A 15193-nucleotide genomic window follows, 5' to 3' on the forward strand; every position below is an offset into this window, starting at 1 on the left:
ACCTAAAGGAAAAGTGTCTTACATCATCCATACTCTGAGCTGACCAAAACATGATGGGAGTGAAGATAGAGTCGTTTTTTGGGGTAGTCAATATAAATATACGTGTGTGTGTGTCTACGTATGTATGTGTACAAGGAGCCCTGGTGGCACAGTGTTTAAGAGCTTGGCTGCTAACCAAAAAGTCAGCAGTTCAAATCCACCGGCTGCTCCTTGGAAACCCTATAGGGCAGTTCTACTCAGTCGTGTAGAGACCCTGTGAGTGAGAATCAGGTTGAGTTTTCCAATGGGTGGCACAATGGTTAAGCACTTGACTGCTAACCCAAAGGTCAGTGGTTCCAACCCACGAGCAGCTCCACTGGAGAAAGATGTGGTAGTATTCTGTAAAAATTTACAGCCTTAGAAACCCAATGGGGCAGTTCTACTCTGTCTTAGGGGGTCACTATGAGTTGGAATCTACTCGATGGCAATGGGTTTGACTTTTTTTTTGGCGAGGGGGTTCTTTACAATAAAAAGTCCCTGGGTGGTGCAATTAACACACTTGGCTGCTGGTGTGAAGGTTGGCGGCTCCAGTCTACCCAGAGGCACCTCAAAAGAAAGCCCTGGGGATTTACTTCCAAAAAGTCAGCTGTTGAAAACCCTATGGAGCACAGTTCTACTCTGACACACACGGGGTCACCATGAGTTGGAACGACTCCAAGGCACCTGGTTTTCACTACACAAAGTAGGTCTTTATCAGTCTGTATTCTTTAACGTCAAAATTGAGAGCCACACTAACCTGAAGACACAAAATCCTCCACACTAATCCATTGGAAGGAAAAACAGCCTAGTTCCAATGGAAACTTAGAGAAATAAGTTGAGGATATGTTTTAATACCACTGGAAATCCAGCAGCCTCCTTGGTCATGCTGAAAAAACAAAAAACAAACCCATTGCTGTCGAGTCAGTTCTGACTCATAGTGACCCTATAGGGCAGAGTAGAACTGTCCCACAGAGTTTCCAAGGAGCGCCTGACGGATTCGAACTGCCAACCCTTTGGTTAGCAGCTGTAGCACTTAGCCACTTTGCCACCAGGGTCAAATGGCAATGGAATTCATCATCCTTTTTCCTACAGCTGGAGATGCCTTGCCATTAGGCTGATTTCTGATAAATCTCTTAAAATTTGAATTCAGTGATTCTATCAGACTTTACATCAAACTGCTTTGCTTTTCACTGAAAGAATATAAACATACAGTGAAACCTGCGAAAGCTGGGACCTGTGTAAGGCAGAAACCTGTCACAGAAGGAAAACTCAAATATTTTCCACTAATAGGGAACAGGAAACCCTGGTGGCATAGTGGGTGCTACGGCTGCTAACCAAAGGGTCGGCAGTTCAAATCCACTAGGCGCTCCTTGGAAACTCTATGGGGCAGTTCTACTTTGTCGTATAGGGTTGCTGAGTCGGAATCGACTCGACGGCACTTGGGTTTAATAGAGAACAATAAACCAAATCAAGCCTATTGCCATCAAGTCGATTCTGACTCAGGGCGACCCTATAGCACAGGGTAGAACTGCCGCATAGGGTTTTCAAGGAGAACCTGATGGATTTGAACTGCTGACCTTTTGGTTAGCAGCTGTAACACTTAACCACTACACCACCAGAGAGCAATAGAAAAATGGTAAGACTGCACCCTGTCAAAGGCAGAAAACTTGCCAGGCCAGAAAAAACAAGGCAGTCCCTTAGAGTTCCAGCTCTCACAGGTTTCACAGTAATTCAACTCATAGGTTAAAAAAGTCTCTTCAGGGGTCCCCACTGGCTGGTGTCTGGGGCTGGGCTGTAAGGAGGTAGAGAGAATGCGGTTAGACCAGTTTGGTGTCTTTTGTAAGAATGTAAAAGAAGGAAGATGTCTTGGAATTCAGAATTTTTCCTGCAGGTGCATGCCTGCACACACCCACCCACACCCTGACATACTCATACACATAAGAAAAAATAATATAAAAATGTTTTAAAAATTGGTGTGTTGCAAAGATGAATTCAATACTTAAGTTCCAGGCAACTTTAATTAGGAAAGATGAAAAAAAAAAAAAAAAAAGTGTGTGTGTGAGAGAGAATTGAGAAATCGTTTTAATTCTTCCAGAATCCAGATTTCTGAGTCCATGGAGTCGGGGTGACCCACCGAGACCATTTGCCCTTAGGTGTTCTTTTGAACCATGAGCCTTGAAGAAACTCATTTTTTAAAAGTCACCCTTGAGTCAAACAATTGTCTAGATAAACCAGTAAGACAATTTTCCCTCAGGCATTCTGCTCTTTTGAAGAATTCATTCAGTTTCAGGAAACTCCAAAGGTCAGACTGGGAGCTGTGTTTGAGGTAAATCAGTAATTGTTTTAATTGTTCTTTAAGACAAAGCTTCATGAAGACCCTTCCTGACACAAATTGTTTTTCAGTTCTGTTCAGGCCCTTTTTTTGTGGAAATGGCATTAAGGTGGGTATAGGAATTTGGGGAGTTCTTCTCACCTTTTAGCATTCAGTGAATAGTAAGATTTGTCGGACCAGTGAAGACCCTCCTGACTGTCAAGAATGAAACCTCTACCAAGGATTGGTAAGAAAGACAATCCAAAATGAAGAATCACAGTGATTTGGCAGTTTTCAGCCAATCTGTGAAAAGGTGAAATTTTCAATGATTTTATCCATTTGTGATGTTAATATTGATTTAGGAAATAATATTGAAGTCGTTATTCCCTGTCCTTGAGCATAGAGAATGTGACCCAGCGGGAGCTGGTGTCATAAGGACTCACAAGGACACATCAGCTCGGCCCTGAGGTATAAAGACAATAAAAAGGCCAAAAAACAAGCCCAGTGCCGTCGAGTGAATTCTGACTCATAGCAATCCTATAGGACAGGGTAGAACTGCCCCATAGAGTTTCCAAGGAGCTCCTGGCGGATTCGAACTGCAGACCTCTTGGTTAGCAGCTGTAGCACTTAACCACTACGCCACCAGGGTTTCCATAAGGATCCTAGCTATGATAATCTTGGAAAATATCTTTTGGGGAAACTTTCACGTCAACAAATCAACCAGAACCCAAAAGATTTTCCCCTCTTATCTTTTTCTATTGCATTTAGTGAATGGAAAACTTGTTGGACCAATGAAGACGACCCTCCTGATTGTCCTTACTGAAACCTGAAAGCTGCACCAATGATTGTTAAGAAAGACAATTCAAAATGTAGGATGACAGTTTCTAGCCAATCTGTGAAAAGGTAAAATTTTCAATGGTTTTGCCCATTTGTAACATTAATATAATTTTTTTTTCAATGGTTCTGTACCATTCCTTGGACTCGGGCAGACAGGGCTGTGGCAGCATGCTTGCCCGTTTTCCCACTTCTGTCTTCTGTAATATTTCCTTGGACTCTGGCAGACATGGCTCTAGCAGCATGCTTGTCTGCGTCCCACTTTGGCTTTTTTAAATATACACCAAATAAAACTTTCTTTTTGCTTTACCGAACTTTGTGATGTATTTTACCCTACAACAATATATACGGATGATTCTGTAACGTTTCTTGGACTCAGACAGACATGGGGCTGGCAGCATGCTTGTCCTTTTTCCACTTTTGTCTCTGTGAAGACATGCTCTGCAAAACCTTTCTTTCTGCTTTCCTATAACTCTGCGGTGATTTTACCCTAGAACAAATTTTACCGCAGAGTACACTGTGGCTTGAAAGGGTTGGACGGTCTCCTCTATCATACAGTCAAGCCTCAAACCCTGTACCAGTAAGTAGGACCTTCTGTGGGGAGACAGGGTTAATAAAGTCACACCAGACCACCCGAGGTCCTAAGACTAATCCCTTCTGTTTGGCCTTTTATAAGAGGTAAGGACAGACAAAGAAATAGTCTCACACAGGGGGAAGGCAGCATACACAACCCCTTCTACAAAGCAGGGGCTGCTAAGAAATACCCGTGGTTTTTTTCCCCTAGAGCTGACACAGAGCACCGCATTTTGAAGGCCCTGAATTTGCACTTCTTGCCGCCAGAATTGAGAGAAAATAAACTTCTACTCTGCAAATGTTACCAGAATTGAATAAGGTTCTTCCTCCTCATCGGTCAAGAATGAGCAGGGAAGGCGCGCAGAATTTTCCACACAAGCAAACTTATATTGAAGAGACTTGCAACTGGAGATGAGGAGGGCCTAAGCAACGCATACCCCTGTCTCACAAAACAAAGGACTTGCCTGGGTTTTTAAAAGTTCCTGCATGGGGAAAGATTCATGTTTCTTCATAGGCATAGGCGGGGATATGTATAAAATTTTCAGATACATATAGGCATATGAATTTGCATATGTGTAATGCATGTAAAGAAGCAAGTTACATCCTGGTTAGATACTGAATGGCTTTATTGTATTTATCAATTCATTGGAAATGTTTGGTTTTCCAGATACAATGGACAATGCACACCCAGAACTGCCAATGGTGTGAGAACACAAAGAATCCTTTTCAATATTGATTGTAAGTGCTGATGTTTTTCTGGAAGACGTATATTAGGGTCGAATTAATTGTTTCTACTTTTTACAGGAGCCCCATAGACCTGAATTCTAGTCCTACTAACCATTAGGAGCTAAACCGGACAAACTCCCCTACATTTCCCAAGCACTTAATTGTGTTATATGCAAGGAACTAAATCATATTACTTCTATGGGTTCTTCCAACTTCAAATATTATTCCCTGAGAGGCCAAAAATATATGCTTAGAATGTTTACTTCATGTGGTGCTTGAGGTATCCTGAGGTACCTGAAGTAACAAATGAGCAACCTCAAGTACTAAAGGCTAATGGGTCTAACTTGAGTATAACCATCAAGGTCATTCTATCTTCAACAAAGTAAACTTTTAAAAATAATTTTAAAACATCTTAATTAATCAGTTTAAGGTATCATTTGGCTATCTTAATATTCAAGGAACTCATGGGAATATCAAACACCAAGGACATTTTTTCATATCCGAGCTCCTGTTACAAATAATGTACCTGTTGGTTCAGATTTCTATGTCTACTTTTTTTTTTTTTAATGGTCCTTAAGAATAGTATGAACTTTAAATGGCTGAGTACCTAAATATGTGATTAAATTTAAATGTCTCAAGTATGCGACCAGGGCCCCTATTGACACACACACACACACACACACACACACACACACACAACCTGACTCCTAGCGGCCGTATAGGACAGAGTAGAACTGCCTCAAAGGGTTTCCAAGGAGTGACTGGTGGATTTGAACTGCTGACCTTGCAGTTAGCATCCGAGTTCTCAGCCACTATGCCACCAGGGCTGCACACACATGTACACGTATATATATCTAACTCTCACATCCCATTCAGAGGACGAGGTGCCTCTGGTCAAGAGCTATGGTGAGCTACCAGTGCTAACCAAAAATGTTGGCTGTTTGAATCCACCAGTCACTCCTTGGGAACCCAATGGGGCAGTTTTACCCTGTCCTGCATGGCTGCTATGAGTGGGAACCGACGTGGTGGCGCCTAACGACAACAAAAGAGGGGCTTAAGGAGGGAGGAAGACAAGGGGGACTCACTGGAATTCCCATGGGTTGTTTACCAGGATGTGCATGAGAGCATACCCTTGTGTTTATATCATGGCAAAGAGCATTGCTAGCCCTCCTAGCTGGAGTTGATGGATGTGGGTGTACAAAATGGTTCCCTCAAAATGGATCAGAGACCTGTTGTCTCTTTTTTTTTTTTTTCTTCAGTGTCCACCTGATTTAATTAGCTCACTCTTCATCAGCATCTCTCTCCCCCCCGCTGACCAGTCCTTTTCATGCCTGATGAGTTGTCTTTGGGGATGGTTCCTGTCCTGTGCCATCAGAAGTTCTGGGGAGCATTGTCTCTGGGATTCCTCTAGTCGCAGTCATACCATTAGGTATGGTCTTTTTATGAGAATTTGGGGTCTGTATCCCATTGGTCTCGTGCTCCCTCAGGAGTTGTCTGTTGTGCTCCCTGACAGGGCAGACATCGATTGTGGCCGGGCACCAACTGGTTCTTCTGGTCTCAGGATAATGTAGGTCTCTGGTTCATGTCGCCCTTTCTGTCTCTTGGGTTCTTAGTTGTCGTGTGACCTTGGTGTTCTTCCTTTGCCTTTGCTCCAGGTGGGTTGAGACCAATTGATGTATCTTAGATGGCCGCTTGTTGGCATTTAGGACCCAGGCATCACAATTCAAAGTGGGATGCAGAATGTTTTCATAATAGAATTATTTTGCCCATTGACTTAGAAGTCCCCTCAAACCATGTTCCCCAGACCCCAGCCCCTGCTCCTCTGACCTTTGAAGCTTTCATTTTATCCCAGAGACCTCTTTGCTTTTAGTCCAGTCCACTTAGGCTGACATTCCTTGTATTGCGTGTTGTCTTTCCCTTCGTCCAAAGCAGTTCTTATCTACTGATTGATCAATAAAAAACCCTCTCCCTCCCTCCCTCCCTCCCCCCTTTGTAACCACATAAGTATGTGTTCTTCTCCGTTTTTTCTATTTCTCAAGATCTTATAATAGTGGTCTTATACAATATTTGTCCTTTTGCCTCTGACTCATTTCGCTCAGCATAATGCCTTCCAGATTCCCGCATGTTAAGAAATGTTTCAGAGATTCGTCACTGTTCTTTATCGATGCGTAGTATTCCATTGTGTGAATATACCACAATTTATTTACCCATTCATCTGTTGACGGACATCTTGGTTGCTTCCAGCTTTTTGCTATTGTAAACAGAGCTGCAATAAACATGGGTGTGCATATATCTGTTTGTGTGAAGGCTCTTGTATCTCTAGGGTATATTCTGAGGAGTGGGATTTCTGGGTTGTATGGTAGTTCTATTTCTAACTGTTTAAGATAATGCCAGATGGATTTCCAAAGTGGTTGTACCATTTTACAATCCCACCAGCAGTGTATGAGAGTTCCAATCTCTCCGCAGCCTCTCCAACATTTATTATTTTGTGTTTTTTGGATTAATGCCAGTCTAGTTGGTGTGAGATGGAATCTCATCGTAGTTTTAATTTGCATTTCTCTGATGGCTAAAGATCGGGAGCATTTTCTCATGTATCTGTTGGCTGCCTGAATATCTTCTTTAGTGAAATGTGTGTTCATATCCTTTGCCCACTTCTTGATTGGGTTGTTTGTCTTTTTGTGGTTGAGTTTTGACAGAATCATGTAGATTTTAGAGATCAGGCGCTGGTCTGAGATGTCATAGCTGAAAATTCTTTCCCAGTCTGTAGGTGGTCTTTTTACTCTTTTGGTGAAGTCTTTAGATGAGCATAGGTGTTTGATTTTTAGGAGCTCCCAGTTATCTGGTTTCTCTTCATCATTTTTGGTAATGTTTTGTATTCTGTTTATGCCCTGTATTAGGGCTCCTAGGGTAGATCCTATTTTTTCTTCCATGATCTTTATTGTTTTAGTCTTTATGTTTAGGTCTTTGATCCACTTGGAGTTAGTTTTTGTGCATGGTGTGAGGTATGGGTCCTGTTTCATCCTTTTGCAAGTGGATATCCAGTTATGCCAGCACCATTTGTTAAAAAGACTATCATTTCCCCAATTGACTGACACTAGTCCTTTGTCAAATATCAGCTGCTCATACATGGATGGATTTGTATCTGGGTTCTCAATTTTGTTCCATTGGTCTACGTGCCTATTGTTGTACAAGTAGCAGGCTGTTTTGACTACTGTAGCTGTATAATAGTTTCTGAAATCAGGTAGAGTGAGGCCTCCCACTTTCTTCTTCTTTTTCAGTAATGTTTTGCTTATCCGGGGGTTCTTTCCCTTCCATATGAAATTAGTGATTTGTTTCTCTATCCCCTTAAAATATGACATTGGTATTTGGGTTGGAAGTGCGTTATATGTATAGATGGCTTTTGGTAGAATAGACATTTTTACTATGTTAAGTCTTCCTATCCATGAGCAGGGTATGTTTTTCCACTTAAGTATGTCCTTTTGAATTTCTTGTAGCAGAGTTTTATAGTTTTCTTTGTATAGGTCTTTTACATCCTTGGTAAGATTTATTCCTAAGTATTTTATCTTCTTGGGGGCTACTGTGAATGGTATTGATTTGGTTATTTCCTCTTCGGTGTTCTTTTTGTTGATGTAGAGGAATCCAAGTGATTTTTGTATGTTTATTTTATAACCTGAGACTCTGCCAAACTTTTCTATTAGTTTCAGTAGTTTTCTGGAGGATTCCTTAGGGTTTTCCATGTATACGATCATGTCATCTGCAAATAGTGATAGCTTTACTTCCTCCTTGCCAATCTGGATGCCCTTTATTTCTTTGTCTAGCCTAATTGCCCTGGCTAGGACTTCAAGTACGATGTTGAGTAAGAGCGGTGATAAAGGGCATCCTTGTCTGGTTCCCGTTCTCAAGGGAAATGCTTTCAGGTTCTCTCCATTTAGAGTGATATTGGCTGTTGGCTTTGCATAGATGCCCTTTATTATGTTGAGGAATTTTCCTTCAATTCCTATTTTGGTAAGAGTTTTTATCATGAATGGGTATAGAACTTTGTCAAATGCCTTTTCTGCATCTATTGATAAGATCATGTGGTTTTTATCTTTTGTTTTATTTATGTGATGGATTACATTAATGGTTTTTCTGATATTAAACCAGCCTTGCATACCTGGTATAAATCCCACTTGATCATGGTGAATTATTTTTTTGATGTGTTGTTGGATTCTATTGGCTAGAATTTTGTTGAGGATTTTTGCGTCTATGTTCATGAGGGATATAGGTCTATAATTTTGCTTTTTTGTAATGTCTTTACCTGGTTTTGGTATCAGGGAGATGGTAGCTTCATAGAATGAGTTGGGTAGTATTCCGTCTTTTTCTATGCTTTGAAATACCTTCAGTAGTAGTGGTGTTAAGTCTTCTCTGAAGGTTTGGTAGAACTCTGCGGTGAAGCCGTCCGGGCAAGGGCTTTTTTTGTTGGAAGTTTTTTGATTACCGTTTCAATCTCTTTTTTTGTTATGGGTCTATTAAGTTGTTCTACTTCTGAATGTGTTAGTTTAGGTAGGTAGTATTTTTCCAAGAATTTATCCATTTCTTCTAGGTTTTCAAATTTGTTAAGAGTGCAATTTTACGTAGTAATCTGAAATGATTCTTTTAATTTCATTTGGCTCTGTTGTGATGTGGTCCTTCTCGTTTCTTATTCGGGTTATTTGTTTCCTTTCCTGTATTTCTTTAGTCAGTCTAGCCAATGGTTTATCAATTTTGTTAATTTTTTCAAAGAACCAGCTTTTGGCTTTGTTAATTCTTTCAATTGTTTTTCTGTTCTCTAATTCAGTTTTTTTTTTAATTCATTTAGTTCAGCTCGAATTTTTATTATTTGTTTTCTTCTGGTGCCTGATGGATTGTTTTGTTGCTCACTTTCTATTTGTTCAAGTTGTAGGGACAGTTCTCTGCTTTTGGCTCTTTCTTCTTTTTGTATGTGTGCATTTATCGATATAAATTGGCCTCTGAGCACTGCTTTTGCTGTGTCCCAGAGGTTTTGATAGGAAGTATTTTCATTCTCGTTGCTTTCTAAGAATTTCCTTATTCCCTCCTTAATGTCTTCTATAACCCAGTCTTCTTTCAGGAGGGTATTGTTCAGTTTCCAAGTATTTGATTTCTTTTCCCTGGTTTTTCTGTTATTGATTTCTAGCTTCTTTGCCTTGTGGTCTGAGAAGATGCTTTGTAATATTTCGATGTTTTGGATTCTGCAAAGATTTGTTTTATGACCTAATATGTGGTCTATTCTAGAGAATGTTCCATGTGCACTAGAAAAAAAAGTGTATTTTGCAGCAGTTGGGTGGACAGTTCTGTATAAGTCAATGAGGTCAAGTTGGTTGATGGTTGTAAGTAGGTCTTCCGTGTCTCTATTGAGCTTCTTACTGGATGTCCTGTCCTTCTCCGAAAGTGGTGTGTTGAAGTCTCCTACTATAAATGTGGAGGTGTCTATCTCACTTTTCAATTCTGTTAAAATTTGATTTATGTATCTTGCAGCCCTGTCATTGGGTGCATAAATATTTAATACGGTTATGTCTTCCTGATCTATTGTCCCTTTTATCATTATATAGTGTTGTTCTTTATCTTTTGTGGCGGATTTAAGTCTAAAGTCTATTTTGTCAGAAATTAATATTGCTACTCCTCTTCTTTTTTGCTTTCTGTTTGCTTGATATATTTTTTTTCGATCCTTTGAGTTTTAGTTTGTGTCTCTAAGTCTAAGGTGTGTCTCTTGTAGGCAGCATATAGATGGATCGTGTTTCTTTATCCAGTCCATGACTCTCTGTCTCTTTATTGGTGCATTTAGTCCATTTACATTCAGCGTAATTATAGATAAATAAGTTTTTAGTGCTGTCATTTGGATGCCTTTTCATGTGTGTTGTTGGCCATTTCATTTTTCCACATACTTTTTTGTGCTGAGTTGTTTTTCTTAGTAGATTGTGAGATCCTCATTTTCATAATGTTTAACTTTATGTTAGTTGAGTCATTACGTTTTTCTTGGCTTTTTTCTTGAGTTATGGAATTGGTATTCCTTTTTGTGGTTACCTTTTTATTTACCCCTCTTTTTCTAAGTAAAAACCTAACTTGTATCGTTCTATATCACCTTGTATCCCTCTCCATCTGGCAGTTCAATGCCTCCTATATTTAGTCCCTCTTTTGGATTATTGTGATCGTTTATCTATTGATTTCCATGATTTCCTGTTATGTGTATTATTTTGTTTATTTATTTATTTTTTAGAATTAATCTTAATTTGTTTGTTTTTGTGCTTTCCCTATTTGAGTTGCGTTGATATCAGGACGTTCTGTTTTGTGACCTTGTATTGTGCTGGTACCTGATATTATTGGTCATCAGGCCAAACAATCTCCTTTAGCATTTATTGCAGTCTTGGTTTAGTTTTTGCAAATTCTCTAAACTTGTGTTTATCTGTAAATATCTTAATTTCTCCTTCATATTTCCGAGAGAGTTTTGTTGGATATATGATCCTTGGTTGGCAGATTTTCTCCTTCAGTGCTCTGTATACATCGTCCCATTCCCTTCTTGCCTGCATGGTTTCTGCTGAGTAGTCTGAACTTATTCTTATTGATTCTCCCTTGAAGGAAACCTTTCTTTTCTCCCTGGCTGCTTTTAAAATTTTCTCTTTACCTTTGGTTTTGGCAAGTTTGATGATAATATGTAATTGTGTTTTTCTTTTTGGATCAATCTTAAATGGGGTTCGATGAGCATCTTGGATAGATATCCTTTCGTCTTTCATGATGTCAGGGAAGTTTTGTGTCAGGAGTTCTTCAACTATTTTCTCTCTGTTTTCTGTCCCCCCTTCCTGTTCTGGGACTCCAATCACTCGCAAGTTATCCTTCTTGATAGAGTCCCACATGATTCTTAGGGTTTCTTCATTTTTTAAAATTCTTTTATCTGATTTTTTTTCAGCTATGTTGGTGTTGATTCCCTGGTCCTCCAGAAGTCCCAGTCTACATTCTAATTGCTCAAGTCTGCTCCTCTGACTTCCTATTGCGTTGTCTAATTCTGTTATTTTATTGTTAATCTTTTGGATTTCTACATGCTGTCTCTCTATGGATTCTTGCAACTTATTAATTTTTCCGCTATGTTCTTGAATAATCTTTTTGAGTTCTTCAACAGTTTTATCAGTGTGTTCCTTGGCTTTTTCTGCAGTTATCCTAATTTCATTTGTGATATCTTTAAGCATTCTGTAAATTAGTTTTTTATATTCTGTATCTGATAATTCCAGGATTGTATCTTCATTTGGGAAAGATTTTGATTCTTTTGTTTGGGGGGTTGGAGAAGCTGTCATGGTCTGTTTCTTTATGTGGTTTGATATGGACTGCTGTCTCCGAGCCATCACTGGGAAACTGGATTTTCCAGGTAATCAGCTAAAAAAAAATGCAGTCAGATCCCTGTCTGAATTCTCCCTCTGGCTCAGGGTATTTGGATGTTAATGGAGCCGCCTGGGGAGGGTGGGGGAGGGATCAGAGAGCTAGGAGTGTAGCACCACAGAATATAGAGCTGATCCCCGTGTTCACGCTCCGCCCCCATCCTCCAAAATCCGGGCGGGACGGCTCCCCGGCTGGGATGCTACTCTCCCCGCTCCAAGACCAGTCACTTCCTCCTGGGGAATTCTCCCTCCGGTGCGCCGCACCGCTCGCATGCACTGGGTGGGCATCTCCCGCACGAACGGCTGGGCCCCTCCCCGGGGTCTATTCAGGGGAATATAACTGGACCCCCCGTTCACGCCCCGCCCGCGCACGCCAAGATCCCAGCGGGACGGCTCCCCGTATGGGACGCTGCTCTCCCCGCTCCAAGACCAGTTACTTCCTCCCGGGGACTTCTCCCTCCGGTGCGCCGCACCGCACGCGCGAACTGGGTGGGCGTCCCCCGCACGAATGTCTGGGCCCCCCCGGGGTAGCTTTAGGGAAACCCCCCCACGCTCTCGCCACGCCCGCTCCCCGCCAAACTCCCGGCGGGACGGCTCCCCGGCTGGGATGCTGCTTTCCCCGCTCCAAGATCAGTCACTGCCTACCGGGTGCTTCTCCCACCGGCTGCGCCGCTACGCCGCCTGCGCCAACCAGCTAGAATCCCTCCCAGGATGGGTTCGGGGGGGTAGGGCTGGGCCCCTTGTCTGTGCCGTCTGCCCCCCTGGGCTCTACCCCAGATCGGGTTCCGAAGGTCATCTGCCTGGTGCACTGCCTCCTAGTTCTGAAAACGATCGCTGTCTGCCCGTATTTGTTCGTTCTCCGTCTCTAAGTCTGTGTTTGTTGTTCAGAGTTTGTAGATTGTTATGGATGTGATCGTTTCCCTTGTTTTTCCGAGTCTTTGTTGCAAGAGGGATCCGCGGTAGCATCCACCTAGTCCGCCATCTTGGCCCCGCCTCTATTGTCTCTTAATATAACCCATCCTTGCCCAGCAACTGCTCATGTTGGATCCGGCTGCATGTTAGTTGAAGGGAGCAAGAGTTAGACTTGACAGCACACCCCCAACTCTTCCCCATTAGAAAGAAACATTTTATTTTCGAGAGACCTGTCAAGTTAAGGAGTTTCCATTACGTGGGAGAGGACCATAGGAGACAGAGGTCAGTGAAGGTGTTGAAGTGGTAGGCGTCTCAGAGATTAAAGAACCTTGCACACGGGCACCCTTGTAGCCTTTCGTGAACTTTATTTCCAACTGCCACATTCTCATGCTCTGGACTTGGTATCATTTTCATTTCTTGCCCTGGCAGTTCCCTCCCACTGCAGTGGTCGCTTTTCCTTGGGGCATGTCTGTTTGGCATCTGGGGGTATTTGCTTTGGGTAACTGGTTTGCCTGTTTTGTGCCCCTGTTTTGTTGATGCCCTGAACGTGTGCTTACCTTGCTTATTGGGTAATCCACCCTTGTGTACATGATCTTGGAAGATGTAACCGAGGATAAAAACGAACGAAGCAAAGAGAAAGGGCGTAGGTAGAGAGTTTTTGAATATTAGCAAATTCAGTTCACATCGATATATAGATATGGGTATACATACATGTTGTGATTTTCATTAGGTGCCATCCAGTCGATTATGACTCATATGGACCCCAGGTGACAGAGTAGAAGCACCCCATAGGGTTTTCTTGATTGTTATCTTTTTTTTTAATTAACTTTTATTGAGCTTCAAGTGAACATTTACAAATCAAGTCAGTCTGTCACATATAAGTTTATATACATCTTACTCCATACTCTCACTTGCTCTCCCCCTAATGAGTCAGCCCTTCCAGTCTCTCCTTTTGTGACAATTTTGTCAGCTTCCAACTCTCTCTATCCTCCCATCCCCCCTCCAGACAGGAGATGCCAACACAGTCTCAAGTGTCCACCTGATATAATTAGCTCACTCTTCATCAGCATCTCTCTCCTACCCACTGTCCAGTCCCTTTCATGTCTGATGAGTTGTCTTCTGGGGTGGTTCCTGTCCTGTGCCAACAGAAGGTTTGGGGACCATGACCGCCAGGATTCCTCTAGTCTCAGTCACACCATTAAGTCTGGTCTTTTTATGAGAATTTGAGGTCTGCATCCCACTGATCTCCTTCTCCCTCAGGGGTTCTCTGTTGTGCTCCCTGTCAGGGCAGTCATCGATTGTGGCTGGGCACCAACTAGTTCTTCTGGCCTCAGGATGATGTAGGTCTCTGGTTCATGTGGCCCTTTCTGTCTCTTGGGCTCTTAGTTGTCGTGTGACCTTGGTCTTCTTCATTTTCCTTTGCTCCAGGTGGGTTGAGACCAATTGATGCATCTTAGATGGCCACTTTTTAGCATTTAAGACCCCAGACGCCACATTTCAAAGTGGGATGCAGAATGTTTTCATAATAGAATTATTTTGCCAATTGACTTAGAAGTCCCCTTAAACCATGGTCCCCAAACCCCCGCCCTTGCTCCTCTGACCTTTGAAGCATTCATTTTATCCCAGAAACTTCTTTGCTTTTTGTCCAGTCGAATTGAGCTGACCTTCCATGTATTGAGTGTTGTCCTTCCTTTCACCTAAAGCAGTTCTTATCGACTAATTAATCAGAAAAAAACCCTCTCCCCTCTCCCTCCCTCCCCCCCGTAACCACAAAAGTATGTGCTCTTGTCAGTTTATACTATTTCTCAAGATCTTATAATAGTGGTCTTATACAATATTTGTCCTTTTGCCTCCGACTGATTTCACTCAGCACAATGCCTTCCAGGTTCCTCCATGTTATGAAATGTTTCACAGATTCGTCACTGTTCTTTATCGATGCGTAGTATTCCATTGTGTGAATATACCACAATTTATTTACCCATTCATCCGTAGATGGACACCTTGGTTGCTTCCAGCTTTTTGCTATTGTAAACAGAGCTGCAATAAACATGGGTGTGCATATATCTGTTTGTGTGAAGGCTCTTGTTTCTCTAGGGTATATTCCGAGGAGTGGGATTTCTGGGTTGTATGGTAGTTTTATTTCTAACTGTTTAAGATAACGCCAGATAGATTTCCAAAGTGGTTGTACCATTTTACATTCCCACCAGCAGTGTATAAGAGTTCCAATCTCTCCGCAGCCTCTCCAACATTTATTATTTTGTGTTTTTTGGATTAATGCCAGCCTTGTTGGAGTGAGATGGAATCTCATCGTAGTTTTAATCTGCATTTCTCTAATGGCTAATGATCGAGAGCATTTTCTCATGTATCTGTTAGCTACCTGAATATCTTCTTTAGTGAAGTGTGTGTTCATCTCCTT

This window comes from Elephas maximus, chromosome X, assembly GCF_024166365.1.
Source record: "Elephas maximus indicus isolate mEleMax1 chromosome X, mEleMax1 primary haplotype, whole genome shotgun sequence".
Lineage (NCBI taxonomy): Eukaryota > Metazoa > Chordata > Mammalia > Proboscidea > Elephantidae > Elephas > Elephas maximus.